Consider the following 6,925-nt stretch of genomic DNA (forward strand, 5'->3'; position numbering starts at 1 on the left):
TAATGACAAAGTTTAAGGGTGGATTACCATGACAATTCTGTTTATGAGCATTCCATATTATGCAAAATAAAGTTTATTTTTAGTTTTCCCTGACTGCAGAGAGACAATAGTTACTCCTAAAGAATCTTCCCCAAACTGGAATTAACAGAATTAAAATTAAAACTTTCTATATTGAAAATGCATCATAAACAATATAATTCCTAAGGCTTAAATCTCATTTATGAAATCTTATTTATGAAACTAAAATGTATAACCTATATTATTGAAAATGTCAAGAAATTAGATATGGATTTTACTAAAAAAAAAAAAAAAAAAAAAAAAAGAAGGAGGAGAGAACAGAAAGAAAAGAAAAAGGCCGGGCTCCGTGGCTCATGCCTGTAATCCCAGCACTTTGGGAGGCCGAGTCAGGCAGATCACCTGAGGCCAGGAGATCTAGACTAGCCTGGCTGACATGACAAAACCTGTCTCTAGTAAAAATACAAAAATTAGAGGCCGGGCGCGGTGGCTCACGCCTGTAATCCCAGCACTTTGGGAGGCCGAGGCGGGCGGATCACAAGGTCAGGAGATCGAGACCACGGTGAAACCCCGTCTCTACTAAAAATACAAAAAATTAGCCGGGCGCGGTGGCGGGCGCCTGTAGTCCCAGCTACTCAGGAGGCTGAGGCAGGAGAATGGCGTAAACCCAGGAGGCGGAGCTTGCAGTGAGCCGAGATCGCGCCACTGCACTCCAGCCTGGGCGACAGAGCGAGACTCCGTCTCAAAAAAAAAAAAAAAAAATACAAAAATTAGCCAGGTGTGGTGGAGGGTACTTGTAATCCCAGCTACTTGGGAGGCTGGGGAAGGAGAATCGCTTGAACTCGCGAGGCAGAGGTTGCAGTGAAACAAGATTGTGCCATTGCATTCCCGTCTAGACAACACAGTGAGGCTCTGTCTCAAAAAAAAAAGATACGGATTTTAAATTTATATTTCTTGGGAAATTATGTTTCAGTTTAGAAAATAATTTACCTGTCCATTCCAAGATGGCTGAATAGAAACAGCTCCAGTCTGCAGCTCCCACCGTGGTCAACGCAGAAGATGGGTGATTTCTGCATTTTCAACTGATGTACCTGGTTCATCTCACTGGGACGGGTTGGACAGTGGGTGCAGCCCACAGAGGGTGAGCCTAAGCAGGGCGGAGCATCGCCTCACCCGGGAAGCACAAGGAGTTGGGGGATTTCTCTTTCCTAGCCAAGGGAAGCTGTGACAGACTGTACGTGGAATAATGGACATTCCTGCCCAAATACTGCACTTTTCCAATGGTCTTAGAAACGGCACACCAGGAGATTATATACCATGCCTGGCTCAGCAGGTCCCACACCCACAGAGCCTTGCTCACTGCCAGTGTAGCAGTCTGAGCTTGACCTGCAAGGCAGCAGCCTGGCAGGAGGAGGAGCATCCACCATTGTTGAGGCTTGAGTAGGTAAACAAAGTGGCCAGGGAAGCTCAAACTGGGCAGAACCCACTGCAGCTCAGCAAGGCCTGCTGCCTCTGCAGACTCCAACTCTGGCGGCAGGGAATAGCTGAACAAAAGGCAGCAGAAACTTCTGCAGACTTAAACATCCCTGTCTGACAGCTCTGAAGAGAGCAGTGGTTATCCCAGTACAGTGTTTGAGCTCCGAGAATGGACACACTGCCTCCTCAAGTGGGTCCTTGACACCTGTGTAGACTAAATGGGAGACACCTCCCAGTAGGGGCCGACTGACAACTCATACAAGCGGGTGCCCCTCTGGGATGAAGCTTCCAGAGGAAGGATCAGGCAGCAATATTGGCTGTTCTGCAATATTTGCTGTTCTGCAGCCTCCACTGGTGATACTCAGGCAAACAGGGTCTGAAGTGGACTTCCAGCAAACTCCAACAGACCTGCAGCTGAGAGACCTGACTGACAGAAGGAAAATTAACAAACAGAAAGGAATAGCATTAACATCAACAAAAAGAACATCCACACCAAAACCCTACCTGTAGGTCACCATCATCAAAGACCAAAAGTAGATAAAATCACAAAGATGGGGAGAAACTAGAGCAGAAAAGTTGAAAATTCTAAAAACCAGAGTGCCTCTTCTTCTCCAAAGGATTGCAGCTCCTAGGCAGCAATGGAATAAAGCTGGACGGAGAATGACTTTGGCGAGTTGACAGAAGTAGGCTTCAGAAGGTTAGTAATAACAAACTTCTCCAAGCTAAAGGATGATGTTAGAAGCCATAGCAAGGAAGCTAAAAACCTTGATAAAAGATTAGACGAATGGCTAACTAGAATAAACAGTGTAGAGAAGACCTTAAATGACCTGCTGGAGCAGAAAACCGTGGCATGAGAACTATGGGATGCATGCACAAGCTTCAATAGCTGATTGGATCAAGTGGAAGAAAGGGTATCAGTGACTGAAGATCAACTTAATGAAATAAAGTGAGAAGAGAAGTTTAGAGAAAAAAGAGGAAAAAAAATGAACAAAGCCTCCAAGAAATATAGGACTATGTGAAAGACCAAATCTACATTTGATTGGTGTACCTGAAAGTGATAGGGAGAGTGGAACCAAGTTGGAAAACACTCTTCAGAATATTATCCAGGAGAACTTCCCCAACCTAGCAAGGCAGGCCAACATTCAAATTCAGGAAATACAGAGAATATCACAAAGATATTCCTTGAGAAGAGCAACCCCAAGACATGTAATTGTCAGATTCACCAAGGTTGGAAATAAAGGAAAAAATCTTAAGGGCAGCCAGAGAGAAAGGTCAGCTTAACCACAAAGGGAAGCCCATCAGACTAACAGCAGATCTCTCGGCAGAAACTCTACAAGTCAGAAGAGAGTGGGGGCCAATATTCAACATTCTTAAAGAAAAGAATTTACAACCCAGAATTTCGTAACCAGCCAAACTAAGCTTCATAAGTGAAGGAGAAATAAAATCCTTTACAGACAAGCAAATGCTGAGAGATTCTGTCACCACCAGGCCTATCTTACAAGAGCTCCTGAAGGAAGCACTAAACATGCAAAGCAACAACTGGTACCAGCCACTGCAAAAACATGCCAAATTATAAAGACCATCGATGCTAGGAAGAAACTGCATCAACTAACAGGCAAAATAATCAGCTAACATCATGATGACAGGATCAAATTAGCATATAACAATATTAAACTTAAATGTAAATGGACTAAATGCCCCAATTAAAAGACACAGATGGGCGAGTTGGATAAAGAGTCAAGACCGATCAGTGTGCGGTATTCAGGAGACCCACCTCATGTGCAAAGACACACATAGGCTCGAAATAAAGGGATGGAGGAAGATCTACCAAGCAAATGGAAAGCAAAAAAAATGCAGGGGTTGCAATCCTAGTCTCTGATAAAACAGACTTTAAACGAACAAAGTTCAAAAGAGACAAAGAAGGCCATTATGTAATGGTAAAGGGATCAATTCAACAAGAAGAGCTAACTATCTTAAATATATATGCACCCAATACAGGAGGACCCAGATTCATAAAGCAAGTCCTTAGAGACCTACAAAGAGACTGAGACTCTCAAACAAAAATAATTGGAGACTTTAACAACCCACTGTCAATATCACACAGATCAACGAGACAGAAGGTTAACAAAGATATCCAGGACTTGAACTGAGCTCTGCATGAAGCAGACCTAATAGACATATACAGAACTCTCCACCCCAAATCAACAGAATATACATTCTTCTCAGCACCACATCACACTTATTCCAAAATTGACCACATGGTTGGAAGTAAAGCACTCCTCAGCAAATGTAAAAGAACAAAAATCACAACAAACTGTCAGACCACAGTGTAATCAAATTAGAACTCAGGATTAAGAAACTCACTTGAAACCACACAAGTACACGGAAACTAAACAATCTGCTCCTGAGTGACTACTGGGTAAATAATGAAATGAAGGCAGAAATAAAGATGTTCTTTGAAACCAATGAGAACAAAGACACAGCATACCAGAATCTCTGGGACACATTTAAAGCAGTGTGTAGAGGGAAATTTAGAGCACTAAATGCCCACAAGAGAAAGCAGGAAAGATTTAAAATTGATACCCTAACATCACAATTAAAAGAACTAGAGAAGCAAGAGCAAACACATTCAAAAGCTAGCAGAAGGCAAGAAATAACTAAGATCAGAGCAGAACTGAAGGAGATAGAGACACAAAAAACCCTTCAAAAAAAAAAAAAAAAAAAAAAAACCAATGAATCCAGGAGCTGGTTTTTTGAAAAGATCAACAAAATTGATAGACTGCTAGCAAGACTAATAAAGAAGAAAAGAGAGAAGAATCAAATAGGTCCAATAAAAAATGATAAAGGGGATATCACCACCAATCCCACAGAAATACAAACTACCATCAAAGAATACTATAAACACCTCTACACAAATAAACTAGAAAATCTAGAAGAAATGGATAAATTCCTGGACACATACATGCTCCTAAGAATAAACCAGGAAGAAGATGAATCTCTGAATAGACCAATAATAGGCTCTGAAGTTGAGACAATAATTAATAGCCTACCAACTAAAAAAAGTCCATGACCAGACAGATTCACAGCCGAATTCTACCAGAGGTACAAAGAGGAGCTGATACCATTCCTTCTGAAACTATTCCAATCAACAGAAAAAGTGGACTCCTCCCTAACTCATTTTATGAAGCCAGCATCATCCTGATACCAAAGCCTGGCAGAGACACACACACACACAAAAGAGCATTTTAGACCAATATCCCTGATGAACATCGATGCAAAATCCCCAATAAAATACTGGCAAACCGAATCTAGCAGCACATCAAAAAGCTTATCCACCACAATCAAGTTGGTTTCATCCCTGGGATGCAAGGCTGTTTCAACACATGCAAATCAATAAATGTAATCCATCACATAAACAGAACCAATGACAAAAACCACATGATTATCTCAATAGATGCAGAAAAGACCTTTGACAAAATTCAACAGCCTTTCAGGCTAAATTTCTCAATAAACTAGGTATTGATAGAATGTGTCTCAAAATAATAAGAGCTATTTATGACAAACCCACAGCCAATATCATCCTGAATGGGCAAAAACTGGAAGCATTGCCTTGGAAAACTGGCACAAGACAGGGATGCCCTCTCTCACCATTCTTATTCAACACAGTGTTGGAAGTTCTGGCTAGGACAGTCAGGCAAGAGAAAGAAATAAAGGGTACTGAATCAGGAAAAGAGAAAGTCATATTGTCCCTGTTTGCAGAGGACATGATTGTATATTTAGAAAACCCCATTATCTCAGACCAAAACATCCTTAAGCGGATAAGCAACTTCAGCAAAATCTCAGAATACAAAATCAATGTGCAAAAATCACAAGCATTCCTATATACCAATAAGAGACAAACAGAGAGCCAAATCATGAGTGAAGTCCTATTCACAATTGCTACAAAGAGAGTAAAATACCTAGGAATACAACTTACAAGGGATGTGAAGGACCTCTTCAAGGAGAACTACAGACCACTGCTCAACGAAATAAAAGAGGACACAAACAAATGGAAGAACATTCCATGCTCATTGATAGGTAACATCAATATCGTGAAAATGGCCATACTGCCCAAGGTAATTTATAGATCAATGACATTCAATACCAATGACTTTCTTCACAGAATTGGAAAAAATTACTTTAAAGTTCATATGAAACCAAAAAAGAGCCCGCATTGCCAAGAAAATCCTAAGCAAAAAGAACAAAGCTGGAGGCATCACGTACCTGACTTCAAACTATACTACAAGGCTACAGTAATCAAAACTGCATGGTACTGGTACCAAAACAGAGACATAAACCAATGGAACAGAACAGAGGCCTCAGAAATAACACCACACATCTACAACCATCTGATCTTTGACAAACCTGACAAAAAACAAGAAATGGGGAAAAGATTCCTATTCAATAAATGGTGTTGGGAAAACTGGCTAGACACACGTAGAAAGTTGAAACTGGATTCCTTCCTTACGCCTTATACAAAAATTAATTCAAGATAGATTAAAGACTTAACTGTTAAACCTAAAACCATAAAACCTTAGAAGAAAACCTAGGCAATATCATCCAGGACATAGGCATTGGCAAGGACTTCATGACTAACACACCAAAAGCAATGGCAACAAAAGCCAAAATTGATAAGTGGGATCTAATTAAACTAAAGAGCTTCTGCACAGAAAAAGAAACTACCATCAGAGTGAACAGGCAATCTACACAATGGGAGAAAATGTTTGCAATCTACCCATCTGACAAAGGGCTAATATCCAGAATCTATAAGGAACTTAAAACAAATTTACAAGAAAAAAACAAACAACCCCATCAAAAAGTGGGCAAAAGATATGACCAGATACTTCTCAAAAGAAGGCATTTATGCAGCCAACAGACACATGAGAAAATGCTCATCATCGCTGGTCATCAGAGAAATGCAAATCCAAACCACAATGAGATACCATCTCACACCAGTAAGAATGGTGATCATTAAAAATTTAGGAAACAACAGATGCTGGAGAAGATGTGGAGAAACAGGAATGCTTTTATACTGTCAGTTTGGTGCAAACTAGTTCAGCCATTGTGGAAGAGAGTGTGGCGATTCCTCAAAGATCTAGAACTAGAAATACCATTGACCCAGCAATCCCATTACTGGCTATATACCCAAAGGATTATAAATCATGTTACTATAAAGACGCATGCACACGTATGTTTATTGTGGCACTATTCACAATAGCAAAGACTTGGAACTAACCCAAATGTCCATCAATGATAGTCTGGATTAAGAAAATGTGGCACATATACACCATGGGATACTATGCAGTCTTAAAAAAGGATGAGTTTATGTCCTTTGTAGGGACATGGATGAAGCTGGAAACCATTATTCTGTGCAAACTATCACAAGGACAGAAAA

Source organism: Macaca fascicularis, chromosome 4, assembly GCF_037993035.2.
Source record: "Macaca fascicularis isolate 582-1 chromosome 4, T2T-MFA8v1.1".
In the NCBI taxonomy this organism is placed as follows: domain Eukaryota; kingdom Metazoa; phylum Chordata; class Mammalia; order Primates; family Cercopithecidae; genus Macaca; species Macaca fascicularis.